The sequence below is a fragment of the Aegilops tauschii genome, chromosome 3 (assembly GCF_002575655.3).
Source record: "Aegilops tauschii subsp. strangulata cultivar AL8/78 chromosome 3, Aet v6.0, whole genome shotgun sequence".
NCBI lineage: Eukaryota > Viridiplantae > Streptophyta > Magnoliopsida > Poales > Poaceae > Aegilops > Aegilops tauschii.
In genome coordinates, this window is record NC_053037.3 from 423,514,579 (window position 1) to 423,530,938 (window position 16,360).

General features: G+C 44.5%; 1 pseudogene; it reads left to right on the top strand.

The window, feature by feature from the left end:
- The window catches only part of LOC141042996 (uncharacterized), a 245,315-nt pseudogene that overhangs the window by 183,047 nt on the left and 45,908 nt on the right, over positions 1 to 16,360 (top strand).

Below are 16,360 nucleotides of genomic sequence, written 5' to 3' on the forward strand. Positions count from 1 at the left end.
AGATGAATAAAAGTTTAGTTCGATCCTTTCCTCTTTGAGAGTTTGCTTAGTGATCGATCCTTGTAATCATGTGCAAGTTATATAATAAAGCTTAATTTGAGTTTTTTCTTTTTCTACTTTCATGTTGCAAATGAAGAAAAGAAATAAATAAAAGAAAGGAAATAAATCAATAAGATCATATACTAATCCTATGGTAGGTGATGGCACCACATAAGGAAAAGTATAAGTAGGAAATTTTATTAGAGATTGACAAACATAGCATTAGTCAAGGATGCAACTCATGAAAGAATTAATAAGGGAAGAGAAGATTCACATATAAATATACTATCCTAGAAATCTTTTGTGATTGTGAGCCCTCATCAAAATATTATATGCCAAAATTGTTGACATTGGACAAGGAAGACAACCTAATGGTTTATGTTTCTTTATATTAACATAGAAGTCATATTGTCATCGATCCTTCAACATGTGGTGCTTGCCCCTATCTTTGCTAGCCAAAAATTCCGCACTAAGTAGAGATACTACTTATGCATCCAAAAACCCTTAAACCCAAATCTTATTTTCAAGTGTCCACCATACCTACCTAGGGATTGAGAAAGATCCCTCAAATAAGTTGTCATCGGTGCGAAAATGCAATAAAAATTGCTTCTAAAAATGTGAGATCATTTAGTGTAAGAGAAAATTGAGCGTTGTACGAACTTGGATGACAAAGAATAAAAGCAAAAGACTGCATAATAAAGGTTGTCATGTTAAGGGGCAATACAATGTGACATTCTTTTGCACTAAGGGATTGAGCAGACAAACAAATAAGCGCATGGCAACCTCTGCTTCCCTCTGCGAAGGGCCTATCTTTTACTTTTTATGTATTTACTTTTATGCAAAGAGTCAAAGTTTTTCTTCTATTCCCTTTTATTTTTCTCCATTGGCAAGCATCATGTGGTGAGGAAAGATCTAGGCACATATGTCCAGTTCAATATAGATAGCATAAGTTAGTATTGTTGACATCACCCTCGAGGTGATTACGTTGGGAGGCGAAACTATGAGCCCCTATCTTTCTATGTGTCCGGTTGAAACGTTTTGCTCATGTGTACACGATGAGTGTTAGCAATTATAGAAGACTATATGATGGTTGAGTATGTGGACTTGCCTAAAGGCTCCGACATGTGACCCTTCCTGAAAAGATGATGAATTGTAGTTGCAAAGTTGATTGAGAACATAGTTTGTTGGTTTCTAATAGAGTTTTTTCTTTGTACTTCGTTTGTGTGATGAGCTGTTACTTATCATGAGAAGTATATGATAAAAGTTCTATTATAAAAGTCCTATGTTTAAACTTGTTGATGTTATAATAATCAACATGATGCTTCTATGTCCGTATTTTGTTTTTATCGACACCTCTCTCTCAAACCATGTGGACATGTTTTTCGATTTCGGTTTTCGCTTGAGGACAAATGAGGTCTAAGCTTGGGGGAGTTGATACGTCCATTTTGCATCATGTTTTATTACTGTTATTTATAATTTTTTATCCATAATAATGCTTTTTGGAGTAATTCTAATGTCTTTTCTCCCATAATTTGCAAGGTATACACCAAGAGGGAGAATTCCGGCAGCTGGAAATCTGGACCTGGAAAAGCTATGTCAGGCCACCTATTCTGCACAACTCCAAACAAGCTGAAACTTCACGGAGATTTTTTATGGAATATTTAAGAATTATTGGAGCAAATAACTACCAGAGGGGGCCCACCAGGTCGACACAACCCACCTGGGCGCGCCAGGGAGCCCAGGCGCGCCCTGGTTGGTTGTGCTCACCCAGGACCACCTCCGGTGCCCATCTTTTGGTATATAAGTCATGTTGACCTAGAAAAAATAAGGAGAGGACATTCAGGACGGAGCGCCGCCGTCTCGAGGCGGAACTTGGGCAGGAGCCCTTTTGCCCTCCGGCGGAGCGATTCCGTCGGGGGAACCTCCCTCCCGGAGGGGGAAATCATCGTCGTCATCATCAGCAACAACTCTCCCATCTTGGGGAGGGCCATCTCCATCAACATCTTCAACAGCACCATCTCATTTCAAACCCTAGTTCATCTCTTGTGTTCAATCTTGTTACCGGAACTATAGATTGGTGCTTGTGTGTGACTAGTAGTGTTGATTACATCTTGTAGCTAGTTGATTACTATATGGTTTATTTGGTGGAAGATTATATGTTCAGATCCATTATGCTATTTAATACCCCTCTAATCTTGAGCATGATTATCTTTTGTGAGTAGTTACTTTTGTTCTTGAGGTCATGGGAGAAATCATGTTGCAAGTAATCTTGTGAACTTGATATGTGTTCGATATTTTGATAGTATGTATGTTGTGATTCCCTTAGTGGTGTCATTTGAACGTCGACTACATGAAACTTAACTATATTTGGGCCTAAGGGAATGCATTGTGGAGTAGCAAGTAGATGATGGGCTGCGAGAGTGACAGAAGCTTAAACCCCAGTTTATGCGCTATTCCGTAAGGGGCCGATTGGATCCCAATGTTTAATGCTATGGTTAGAATTTATTCTTAATACTTTTCTCGTAGTTGCGGATGCTTGCGGGAGGGTCAATCATAAGTAGAAGGTTTGTTCAAGTAAGAACAACACCTAAGCACCGGTCCACCCACATATCAAATTATCAAAGTAGCGAACACAAATAGAAACAACATGATGAAAGTGACTAGATGAAATTCCCGTGTACCCTCAAGAACGCTTTGCTTATCATAAGAGACCGTTTTGGCCTATCCTTTGCCTCAAAAGGATTGGGCAACCTTGCTGCACTTTTGTTACTACTATCGTTACTTGCTCATTACAAATTATCTTGCTATCAAACTACTCCGCTACTTACAATTTCAGCACTTGCAGACATTACCTTGCTAAAAACCACTTGTCATTTCCTTCTGCTCCTCGTTGGGATCGACGCTCTTACTTATCGAAAAAGCTACAATTAATCCCCTATACTTGTGGGTCATGACGCACCCATGTGGAATAAGAAACCTATATTTTGGGAGCTACCCTATTGGAAAGTCCTAGAGGTCCGCTCTGCAATCAACGTGATGCACATGGCTAAGAATCTTTGCATGAACCTACTAGGCTTCTTGGTTGTGTATGGGAAGACCAAAGATACACTAGAGGCAGGGAGGACCAGCAACGTATGAGAGAAAAAGGCGGCATGCATCCAAAGCAATATCAAGGTCCTGCCAGCTACGCTCTTACCAAAGTAGAGAAGGAAATATTTTTTGAATGCCTGCTCAGTATCAAGGTCCCGTCTAGCTTCTCGTCGAATATGAAAGGAATAATAAATATGGCAGAGAAAAAATTCCAAAACCTAAAGTCTCATGACTGCCACGGGATTATGATGCAATTGCTTCTGCTTGCATTGAGGGGGCTTCTACCAGAAAATGTTCGATTAGCCATTGTGAATCTATGTGCATTGCTCAATGCAATTTCTCAGAAGGTAATCGATCCAGAAATCCTACCAAGGTTACAGAATGATACCCCCACTAGTGTTGTCAAGGTGAGGCAGCCTGAAAAGGATGGCTCCCACCCCCACCCCCACCGGCGATCTCCTCCACCTCCGGCAATCTCCTCCACTAGCCACCAAATTCTAGTTTCTCTCCAATAGATCTCACCGGCGTCTCGGGATCTACACGGCCATACCCATCTCCAATGGGTTCCACCGATGGATCCACCATTGGCTTGGACTTCTCCAAGGGTTTGGTTTTTGCAGATAAGGTTTTTCAATCTACTGGCTTCTTGGTGCATCCCATTGAAGATATGGATTTTTTTTACCATGGTGGTCTCTTTTGGGCGTCATGATTTTTGCCTTAATGAAGATTCCGTGGCGGCTTGGTGGCTCAGCTATTGAGTTCATGGTTTTCTTGATCAAGCATAAGGTATTTGGTTTTCAAGTTTCTTGCAAGGCAGTAGCCATGATTATTCTCAGTCTTAGATCTTTTGCTTGTGAGCATTTCAAATGTTGGTTTCATCTTTGGGGTAACGGTGGCCCAAATTGGGGCTGTGAGTTTAAGATCTGGAAATTAGAGTGTGATGCTGAGTGGTTCATTGTTAGTCCTGTAAAGCGACGTGCTGCTCTTGGTGTGTTAGCCATGCATTCTAAGCCACCAAAGTCCTCGGTTAAATCTTCTCGCTCGCTTGGCAAGAAACTTTCATTTGCAATATTTCAAACCTACCCAGCTTGTCGTGGTTATCGTTATCCGGCCACCAAGAATTCCATTCAAACTACTGAAGATGCGGGTTATTCGATTCCTAGGCATGAGAGGGTGGTCATTCACCCACCACTGACGGCTAACCTCTGGTGGCGTCGACGAGGCCATCCATATCTTTTGGTACGGTACAAGATCTGCTCGCCACGGCTGATCAGCGCCGTCATCTTCGGGCGGGAATTTAAGTTCTTCGAATGTGGACGTGCATGACCATGTTGGGTCTTGATCTGCACGTGCCACGGATCGGGCTGAGCTAGAAGGCTCTATTGGGCCTATTGATATTCCGTCTTTTCAGCAGGCCACAGATGATTTTAATAATTTGGTATCAGATATGGTGGATGAAATTCACACGTGTCAAAAGTGCTTAAAAAGGGACATTTTGCCTCCGCTTGCACGTCCAAACTTTGGTGTATCTCTTGTTTGCGGGTCGGGCATATTTAGAAAGATTGTAACAGATTTGCTCGGATTCTGGGCTTGGTTTGGCAACCAAAACCTTGTAACGTTGCAATTTCCGAGGCGCGTAGCAAGAATATCTCTCTGACATCGCCTTTACAAAACTTGGACCTCCCTTGCACTTCCACGTTAACTCCCTCGTCCAGTTCCATCAGCCCTGGCCCCAAGACACCTTTGTCTTTGCCGCCTGCAACACCTCCGCCGCCGTAGTGCTCGCCGTCAGCGTAGCGGGAGTGTTCTGTTCCGATGGCAAACTTCCACCTTGACCCACTGCTATACATTCCGGCTGGTCACCACATTGTCAATGGTGGGGAGGATCGCCTACCGAGAACCTTTGTGACAGCACATACCCCAATTATGCACCGTCATGAGGTGTTCATGCTCGCTGAGGTAATGCCTATCCCTCCACCCGATCAGATTGGTGCTGCTAGGGAAGAAGTGGTTCAGTGGCTTCAAGCGCATGGAGTGCTAGTCAGGTCCGCGCAGCCATAGATTCGTTTTGTTGGCCTCTTTGAGCGCTGAGATGTTGCGATTAGATTCTCGCTGTTACAGCTCCTGCCTCAACCTCTTGGAAATGATCGCTTTGTACGGTTTATGAAGCATGATGAGGGTGAATTTTTTTGTGGTGCTCAGGGTTTTCGTCAGGGTTTACTTATGTTCTTGGGCATCCCGTTAGATCTCCATAACACTGAATGCATCAAAGCAGCAGTCAACACTTTTGGAAAATTTCATCACTAGAACAGTGAGGACCCCTATTTGGTACGAACCTTGGCTTTTGCTTCCTTCCCTGAGGATATTCTTGTGCCACGTGATGTTGTGTTCATGGACTTTGCTGCTTGGGGTGGTGCTCGTGTTTCTTGGACTGCACCTTTGTACATCTTAGGTGCAAATTTTTCCGAGAAAATGCCGCAGGATGAGGACTGGATGCCATCAATGGCAATCCTCAGCTAGTCCCTGGAGTGCCTTTTCCAGAGATGCCTCCTTTCATTTTACCCCCTTTTCCTGCCCTCGGAATGAATGTTGTCCCCCCTCCTCCTCCGGAACCGGCTCACAATGAGGTGCAAGGTGAGAACTGGGACAATTGGAATGAGCCGGTGGAGCAGCCAGGTGTTCAAGATCAAGAGTCGATGGTGGTCGACCTCTCTCCACAACCAAGCTCTGAAGTTGTTCAGCAGGTGCCCAATGCGCTAGTTATCTCCATTGAGGAAGATCAGCCTAAAGACCAAGATGTTCCTATGGTTGAGGTACATGCTGGGGAAGAGGCCAACCATTGGGCAATTGTTGTTTATCAGCCACCTGTACATGTGCCAGCAGTGGAGTTACCTGTTGCTGTTCCTTTTGGGCCTCCTCTACCGCCTGATATGGTTTGGAGAACTTTTGAAAACTTATTGCAACCACCTGCTGTTTATGAAGTTCCTAAGCCCATTGTGTTGCAGCCTATATCTCCTGTGATTCTCTCCAAGAGGAATTGGGATTTTGCCTTCAGGGAGTTAGACTTGCCATTACTAACTTGGAAGGACCAGGATCCAGCCATACCAGTTGCCAAGGCTTTATTCTCTGAAGAAACTGGACAAGCAGCTAAGAAGGCAGCCCCCTTGGCAGTAGTGAACAAAAAAACTAGGAGGCCACACAAAACTTTGGCGCCAACCCCTATTGTGGAGACTTCAGTTAGAAGATGCACTAGGAGTTCTGTCCAGCGTGATGGATTTAAGCCCACCTTCCAGGAGCTTGCTTTGCAGCCCAAGAGAAAGAAGCCCAGAGCAAAGCCCTTTGTAGGATCAAAAGTATGTCTAGAGGGGGGGTGATTAGACTACTTGACCAAATAAAAATCTAGCCTTTTCCCAATTTTAAGTCTTGGCAGATTTTAGCAACTTAGCACAAATCAAGTAATCAACCTACACATGCAATTCTAAGAGTATAGCAGCGAAATGTAAAAAATTTGCATATGAAGGTAAAGGGAGGAGTTTGGAGGGAGCAAACGCAATGTAGACACGGAGATTTTTTATCCATGGTTCCGATAGGTGGTGCTATCGTAGATCCACGTTGATGGAGACTACAACCCACGAAGGGTAACGGTTGCGCGAGTCCACGGAGGGCTCCACCCATGAAGGGTCCACGAAGAAGCAACCATGTCTATCCCACCAGGGCCATCGCCCACGAAGGACTTGCCTCACGAGGGTAGATCTTCACGAAGTAGGCGATCTCCTTGCCCGTACAAACTCCTTGGTTCAACTCCACAATCTTGACGGAGGCTCCCAAGTGACACCTAGCCAATCTAGGAGACACCACTCTCCAAAAGGTAATAGATGGTGTGTTGATGATGAACACCTTGCTCTTGTGCTTCAAATGATAGTCTCCCCAACACTCAACTCTCTCTCATAGGATTGGATTTGGTAGAAAGATGATTTGAGTGCAAAGCAACTTGGGGAAGGCTAGAGATCAAGATTTATGTGGTTGGAATGGAATATCTTGACCTCAACACAAGTGTAGGTGGTTCTCTCTCTCAGAAAATGTATGTTGGAAGTGTAGGCATGTTCTGATCGTTCTCTCCATGAATGAAGAGTGGGTAGAGCGGTATATATAGCCTCCACACAAAATCTAACCATTACACACAAATCACCAAACTCGGTGGGACCGAATTATTAAACTCGGTCAGACCGATTTAGTTCAAAATGTGAACGTTAGGATTTTCGGTGGGACCGACATGTCAACTCGGTGGGACCGATGTCGTTAGGGTTAGGGCATAACGTAATCTCGGTGAGACCGATTACACAAACTCGGTGGGGCCGATTTTGGTAATAGACAAACAGAGAGTTGGTCAGGCAAACTCGGTGGGACCGATTCGCTCATCTCGGTTAGACCGAAACGTTACGAAGGGGAAACAGAGAGTTTGCATTGCAATCTCGGTGGGACCGATCGCTCATCTCGGTTGGACCGAAATGTTACGAAGGGAAACAGAGAGGTTGCAATCCCATCTCGGTGAGACTGAGATCCCTATCGGTGAGACCGAAGTGACTAGGGTTTGTGATAGTGGCTATGTGAAGAGAATGCACTGGCGCCGGATAGAAAGTTTCGGTGGGGCCGAGTTTTACTTTTGGTTTGGGACATATGTGGATATGAGAAAGTAGTTGAGGGATTTTGGAGCATATCACTAAGCATTTTGAGCAAGTAACTCATTAAGCAACGCCTCACCCCCTTTTAATTGTGACGCCCGGATAATCAAGCTACAGTAACCTCTGCTAATGATGCCACGTCACGTCGATTACTGTTGCTAATCTCGCGTTAGTTCAAAACCGATTCAAAATTCAAAAACAAGTCAAACAATTAAAGTTTTCAAAGGTCAAAACTAAAATATTCCAGGTGTGACAAATAATACCTAGATAATAATGGTGGAGAAACCAACATCCTTAAAAATGTTTGAATGTCCTAACATAAATAAAACAGTGGCAAAACAATTAATTAAATGCCTTTTATCATTTATAAAATATCAAACTATTTTAGTTAGGAGTGAGACTTTTTGTGGCAGTGGGTTAAACCATAACACTAATTTAGAAACTATTTTCCTAATTTATAAAACTAAGATAAATAGAAAACAAAATAGAAAACTACTAAAAAGAAAAGAAAATGCAACACAGAAAACAAAACAAAGCTTAAAAAAAAGAGAGAGCGAACCCCCCCACTAGGCCAAACCACCAGGCCCAGCTGGCCACTCCCCCCCACTCCCCTTATCCACTCACCCGAAACCCTAAACTACCCCACGCACCCACTCCCCCCCCCCACATCGGCCTCTCCTCCCCGATCTGGATCGGGATCGCCCCGATCCCGCGCCGCCCCCCCCACGACCTCGACGACGGCGCCCGTCGCCGGCGCCACCTCGCCCCGACGCCGCCCCTTCGTCGTCCTCCTCCCCGAGCCCACAGACCCCGATCCCGCGTCGCCGCCCGGAGGCCCTCGCCGTCGCGCTCGCCCCGCCGCCCGGATCGCCGTCGCCACCGTAGCTCCCCGCCGGCCAGCATCCTCTACGCCGCCGTCCCCGCAACCCCCTCGACCCCCGCTGCCACGAGCCCTACACCCCCCCCCCGTGAGCGCTCCCCTCTCCTCTACCCCTGCCCCGGCTCGGCCGCTCCGCGCGCTCCTCCGTTGCGCCCCGCCGCGGCCAGCGCCCTCCTCCTCTCCCCTCTTCCCCTGTCACCGCGCGCCCGAGGCCGTGCTCGCTCGCGGCCTCCCCGCACTCGTCGCGCCTCCTCTGGATGGCCATCGCGCCCGAGCCGTTCCCCGTCGTCACCTCGCCGTACACGGCCGCCCGACCGCGCCCTGGCGCCCGTGCCTCGTCCCGGCCGTCTGCCTCGACCACGGCCACTCCCCTATGGCCCGCAGCCCCGCTCCGGCGCCGCCCTGCTGCTCTCCCGCCGGCGTCTCCCTCCGGTGACCGCCCGGCCTTGCTGGCCTCGACCGCCACGGTGCCCCTGGGCGTGCGCCCGATTGGGTCGCGCCCGAAACCGTCGCCCACACCCATTAAGCCCTGGGCCACTGGACAACGGGGCCCAGCCCACTGGAACGTTTTATAAAAAAATTAATATATATATATATATATAAATAATAAAAAACAATAAAAATAAAATAATAAATAATAATAATAATAATAATAAATTAATAAAAATTAATAAATAAATAAATAAAATTAATTAATTAATTAATTAATTAATTAATTAACTAAATTAATTAAGTTAATTAATCTTATTTAAATTAATCTAATTAGATAATTAATTTAATTAAACAGTAATTATTTAGCTAAACCCTAATTAACCGAAACGGAGAATGACAGGTGGGTCCCATTGGACCCACATGTCAGTTTGACTTAGTCAACCCCAGTTGACTGCCGATGTCAACATGACATCATGGTGATGTCATAAATCCATTTTCGAATTAATTTAAATAATTAATTAAATTCCAGAAATTAATAAAATCTTTAGAAAATCATATCTTTTAATCCGTAACTCGGATTAAAATATTTTCAACATGAAAGTTGCTCAGAACGACGAGACGAATCCAGATACGCAGTCCGTTCGTCCACCACACGTCCCTAGCATAGTGAACCTGCAACATTTCACCTCCGGTTCATCTGTCCGAAAACGTGAAACACCGGGGATATTTTCCCGGATGTTTCCCCCCTTCACCGGTATCGCTTACTACCGCGTTAGGGCATACCTAGCACGGCGTTTTGCCTCCTTATGTTTTGTGATGCTTTGTTTGCTCCGTATTTACTGTTTCTTCCCCCTCTTCTCTCCGGTACACTACGAGACCGACACTGGTGCTGCCCAGTTCGACTACGGAGTTGACGACCCCTCCTACTTGCCAGAGCAACCAGGCAAGCCCCCCCTGATCACCAGATATCGCTTATTCTTTCTCTATACTGCTTGCATTAGAGTAGTGTAGCATGTTACTGCTTTCCGTTAATACCATCCTGATGCATAGCCTGTCATTGTTGCTACAGTTGTTACCCTTACCTACTATCCTACTGCTTAGTATATGATGCTAGTGTTCCATCAGTGGCCCTACACTCTTGTCCGTCTGCCATGCTATACTACTGGGCCGTGATCACTTCGGGAGGTGATCACGGGTATATATTATATACTATATACATGACACATGTGGTGACTAAAGTCGGGTCGGCTCGTTGAGTACCCGCAAGTGATTCTGAAGAGGGGGCTGAAAGGACAGGTGGCTCCATCCCGGTAGAGGTGGGCCTGGGTTCCTGACGGCCCCTGACTGTTACTTTATGGCGGAGCGACAGGGCAGGTTGAGACCACCTAGGAGAGAGGTGGGCCTGGCCCTGGTCGGCGTTCGCGGATACATAACACGCTTAACGAGTTCTTGGTATTTGATCTGGGTCTGGCCATTTGGTCTATACGCACTAACCATCTACGTGGGAGTAGTTATGGTTATCCCGACGTCGTGGTATCAGCCGAAGCTCTTTTGACGTCAGCAACTGAGTGGCGCGCGCCGCATTGGACCGTAAGCTCGCGTTTGTATTAAGGGGGCTAGGTCTGCTTCCGGCCGCGTACGCAACGTGCAGGTGTGCATAGGGCGATGGGCCCAGACCCCTGCGTGCATAGGATTAGACCGGCGTGCTGACCTCTCTGTTGAGCCTAGGTGGGGCTGCGATGTGTTGATCTTACGAGGCCGGGCATGTCCCAGAAAAGTGTGTCCGGCCAAATGGGATCGAGCGTGTTGGGTTATGTGGTGCACCCCTGCAGGGAAGTTTATCTATTCGAATAGCCGTGTCCCTCGGTAAAAGGACGACCCGGAGTTGTACCTTGACCTTATGACAACTAGAACCGGATACTGAATAAAATACACCCTTCCAAGTGCCAGATACAACCCGGTGATCGCTCTCTAACAGGGCGACGAGGAGGGGATCGCCGGGTAGGATTATGCTATGCGATGCTACTTGGAGGACTTCAATCTACTCTCTTCTACATGCTGCAAGATGGAGATGTCCAGAAGCGTAGTCTTCGACAGGACTAGCTATCCCCCTTTTATTCTGGCATTCTGCAGTTCAGTCCACTGATATGGCCCTTTACACATATACCCATGCATATGTAGTGTAGCTCCTTTCTTGCGAGTACTTTGGATGAGTACTCACGGTTGCTTTTCTCCCTCTTTTCCCTTTTTCTATACCGGATTGTCGCAACCAGATGCTGGAGTCCAGGAGCTAGAGATCCCGAGGATGATTCTACATGGAGTTCGGCTTCGAGGAGTAGTTAGGAGGTCCCAGGCAGGAGGCCTTGCCTTTTCGATCGTTGCTACTTTTGTGCTAGCCTTCTTAAGGCAAACTTGTTTAACTTATGTCTGTTCTGAGATATTGTTGCTTCCGCTGACTCGTCTGTGATCGAGCACTTGTATTCGAGCCCTCGAGGCCCCTGGCTTGTATTATGATGCTTGTATGACTTATTTATGTTGTAGAGTTGTGTTGTGATATCTTCCCGTGAGTCCCTGATCTTGATCGTACACATTTGCGTGCATGATTAGTGTACGGTCAAATCGGGGGCGTCACAAGTTGGTATCAGAGCCGACTGCCTGTAGGAATCCCCCTTTCCAACTCCTTGGCCGAAGTCGAGTCTAGTCATTGAAAAACTTTTAATAACATGACTGTGTGGCTTACGGGCCCACGTCACCATTGGGTGGTATTAGGATCTTTTACTCCTTGTCTATGCTCTGGGACTCTGATCTCTCTTCTATTCGGGTTAAGTGAGTTTTGCTAAATCTAACATTAGGATCTCGTTATCGCTTTCACCCGAAGAGCCCCTTATTACTGATGATCGTCTGCTGCACGTGAAGACCCTGAAGATACTCTTCGCTGATAACCCGAGAACTTGTGGTTCATCGCTTTTAGAATTCCCTTTCATCGATGAACTCCTATGGATAACCACGTATACTCGCAATTCATACAATGCTTCCCAGTTGATCTTGTTACTACAAGATACCCCGTAATGCTCTCTGTTGTTCCAAGAATCCTTTGAGCTTACTGCTATGTTGTTCTTTGACACCTGAATACCCCTACGGATAATTCTCGCACTTACCGCGTATCCGCTCATCCCCAGTTGAATTCAAGTATATCACAAAAGTGTTCAGAATACCATTCGATCTTCCGAAAATCCTCAGGAGCCTATTGCTCTTGAAATTCTTGCTTACTAGCATTATGATTAATCCCATAAGTCTTGAAATCTTATTGGCACCCTTTGTCATTATCTTTTTGAGTCCATTGATTCAATATGTTGCGAATGCTCGCAATCCTCAATCAGATCCTAGAATTCATCCTTCCGTCTCAGACATCATTTTTAACATGAGCTGGTATCGACCAATCGAATTGCCATCGATTGTACCCCTAAGGCTATTCAACTTATCCATCCTTAATCAGAGCGTTTGCTTCTGATCCCTTGATTTGGAAATCATAATTCCTTTGCATTTGAACTTTGAGTTAGTCAGTTGTTTCTATAATCAGATCTCCTTGCATTCTTATTCCTCTGGTTGAGTACCGATGCTCACATCAGATCCCTTGTGGACCATCGGTTCCTTTGTTGGATTTTATCCGACAGTGTCCTTCATATTGAATAACCTTGTGAGCCTTTCCATGGGTATATAATGCATTTGGTAAATTGTATCATCTGTTTTTGAACAATGCTCTTCTTTCGAGCTTGTAATATTTACTCCGAAGTTTGTGGTATATGTTCCTAAAATGCCTTGATGGGTTGAACCTATGCCTTTCATAATATGTGTGAACTCGAAAATTTTCATGAGTCATACTCTTCTGGTATTTTGCCAGATAAAATTTCAACACTACAACTTCTTTGAAAAATGAGAAGTGAATGAAAGGTTATGCATTGGAGAAGTGGGAGTCGACCTTGAACTTTGCGTTCATGCCCATGGACACGGTGTAGATCTTATCATTAAAGCTTTTCTTAAATTAATTATTCCCTTGGTATAAGTTCGTCTTATATATGGGATCTGACATTTCGCAATCGTGGTTCCAACCATGTTCTCTTTTAAATACCATTTCTCGTGCAAGTTTAAGCACTTGTCTTCTGCAGAGCAATACCCCAATCCAACCTCTACTTTGGTTTGTCGTCGAGTATTACCCCCCTGGTATCTGGAGATTATCACGGAACTGCATAACTTATTATGAGTTCTCCATCAAGTATTACATTCTCATTGATTCCAATTTTTCACGGGCTCCGAGTTATTAAAAACTCAAGGACATCGATAATTGAATCGAATCCGCACTACGGTTCAACAACTTTTAGTAATGTTCCTTACCTACGAGTTTGTACCCGATCGCGTCATTCCTAGCCTGTTTGGCTATATCATTATCTTGATGATTTTAACTGTGCTACCTGGTCCTTATTCCCGGAGCACCACTTTCGACGATGAGCTAAGCTTACGTCGATTTTCCTCGTCATATCGTTTCACCTCGAACAACAAACTTGCCCCGAGTTTGTGTAGTATCCGTGGCTCCAATAATCTTTTGTTGCATCAGTCCTTTTGCTTGATGCAGTCGCTGATCAATTGCTTCTTCGTGGATCCCCTCGACAACAAAATGTCGTGATCACCATCAACATTCTGAGCTCTTCCAAGATATCTATCGAATTCTGGATGAGAAATACCATCCTTGCCCTCGATGATTTGTTTTATCATCGACCATTTTATTGCCTTCCATTCAACACAAACTTGTGCGTGTTTTGTGTTGTACCTTGATTTCCCTGCTATCTAGCTTATGATATGTTCTACCCGGGAGTATTACCAAATTTTACGTCAAGTATGTCATAAGAATTTCACCACCTCGTATGACATCTCGGTACAGTGATACTTCTCCCCATCACCATTCTTTCTTGGTCCCCGTGTTGTTTCTAAAAGGAATACCGACCAATGGTCTGTGATGTGTAAATTCTAAACTTCTAGCAACCCTATTGCTTTGAAGTTATTGGTCTATAGCTTCATTCTACGTCTATGGCTTAATGAATCATCATTCGAACATTGATTGTGCTACCTAGCCCATATTTCGGGTGCACATTTCAACCAATGTTTAACTGTGTATGTTTTCCTCGAGCATACATCATTAAGTCATTCGATCTAGTTAATGTTATCTCCTTGTTCACCTAGCGATGGAAATCCACCTTTTGGAAATCTCAATGGATTGTCGCTGAGTCAATCAGTCACCTCCTCACCTCTCCTTGATTTAATGATGAACCTTTGTTCGGAACTCGCTTCCATAGTTCATCTCCCGAGAATCTTCGATGTCGTTTCGACAATTTGTGTTGCACCTTTCTTCTCAGGCATCCTGAGTCTGAGGTATCCAAACACCGCTCATATCTGAATCTCGGTCATATATGATGGTTGGAACATTTTTCCAAGAGTTATAACACTAGTCTATTATGACCCAGTAAGGTGGTGATACCCAGCACACCTGGCGGGAGGACCTATTGTTATAAGTTTTCCTTTTTAGCAAGGTTAGCTATTCTTCCATGAGGAAATTGTAAGACTTACTCTATAAGTTGTTCCTGATGGATCCCTTTTGTTTCCAAAGTCTGATCTTCACCTGTTGACCATGTCAATGCTATCTCGAAGCATGTCTATGGTACTCCGATTTTCAACAGGAACATTTGAAGCCCAATGCTAAATATTTCCTGCTCAATTATCCAAACACCGTTGTATGGGTAATGTCATGAAATTTCTCTCCCCTACCTAAAGAGTTTTCTACATTATATCCTGCCATGAATATCATGCTCAGCTTGTCCTTGGGAAGGATATACCCTTGAAATATGTGTTTAAACACATTTTCCTTTCCATTCTTCTGTTTAATCTGATAATCATAATTTCCTTTCCATTGTTTGGTTTAACCTTTCTGTTGATCTATATGATCTAAGCAGTAATATTCTCCTGCTTATGTAAGCACCTCGGTGTACAACTCTGTCAGTAAGACCCTGTTACTATTGTTGGTGACATTTCGGTAACCATCGATGGACGAGAACTTTGCCTCATGGTCCGCCTCGTTTCAACGAGCAGGAAAATGGTTCTCTTCTTCCCTCGCCCTTGGTACCGACGATGTGGCTGACATATAACTGACAGGCTACCCTCTGACATGCCTTGCTATCATGATCGTGCAAGATGTCACCGTCCTTCCTACTTTTAACCCACATGGTGGGCCCATAACCCACAGTTCCACAGGATCGAAACCTGACTCTTCTTTACAACCCGGATTCTAATGTATCATGTGCACCTAGCTTCGTATGTGATTCAAGAGCTAAAATCTATATCATTATTCATCCTGGAATCAAACACCATGTTATTCTCGTTGCTCTGAACCCTTTTCACTCTTCGTTTCAGGCAACGAACGATTGCATGCCCGCTCAAAACTTCTCATGCTACCTTCATACTTTGCTCTCGATATTTTCTTAAGTTTCAATTCGAGAGTTACTTTCCACCTTCCCCCGATTTTATCAACCAGATAGTTAACCTTTCGGAGGTCCGTTTTTCCGAAGTTACCCCTTGTCCGTCATATGTACAATGAAAACTCCGAAGAAAGGATCACGACTTCATCATGATGACCTGAAGCAGAGAATTAAAGACATGAACAAAAGGGATCAACCTCTTCGAAAGGGCAGCCAAGACCGAGAAGACTCGTTAGGTTTTCGCTACCAACACTTTCCTCCCTTACTCCACCGCTTAAATCTCGGGACGAGATTTCCTGTAGTGGAGGAGAATTGTGACGCCCGGATAATCAAGCTACAGTAACCTCTGCTAATGATGCCACACCACGTCGATTACTGTTGCTAATCTCGCGTTAGTTCAAAACCGATTCAAAATTCAAAATTCAAAAACAAGTCAAACAATTAAAGTTTTCAAACGTCAAAACTAAAATATTCCAGGTGTGACAAATAATACCTAGATAATAATGGTGGAGAAACCAACATCCTTAAAAAGGTTTGAATGTCCTAACATAAATAAAACAGTGGCAAAACAATTAATTAAATGCCTTTTATCATTTATAAAATATCAAACTATTTTAGTTAGGAGTGAGACTTTTTGTGGCAGTGGGTTAAACGATAACACTAATTTAGAAACTATTTTCCTAATTTATAAAACTAAGATAAATAGAAAACAA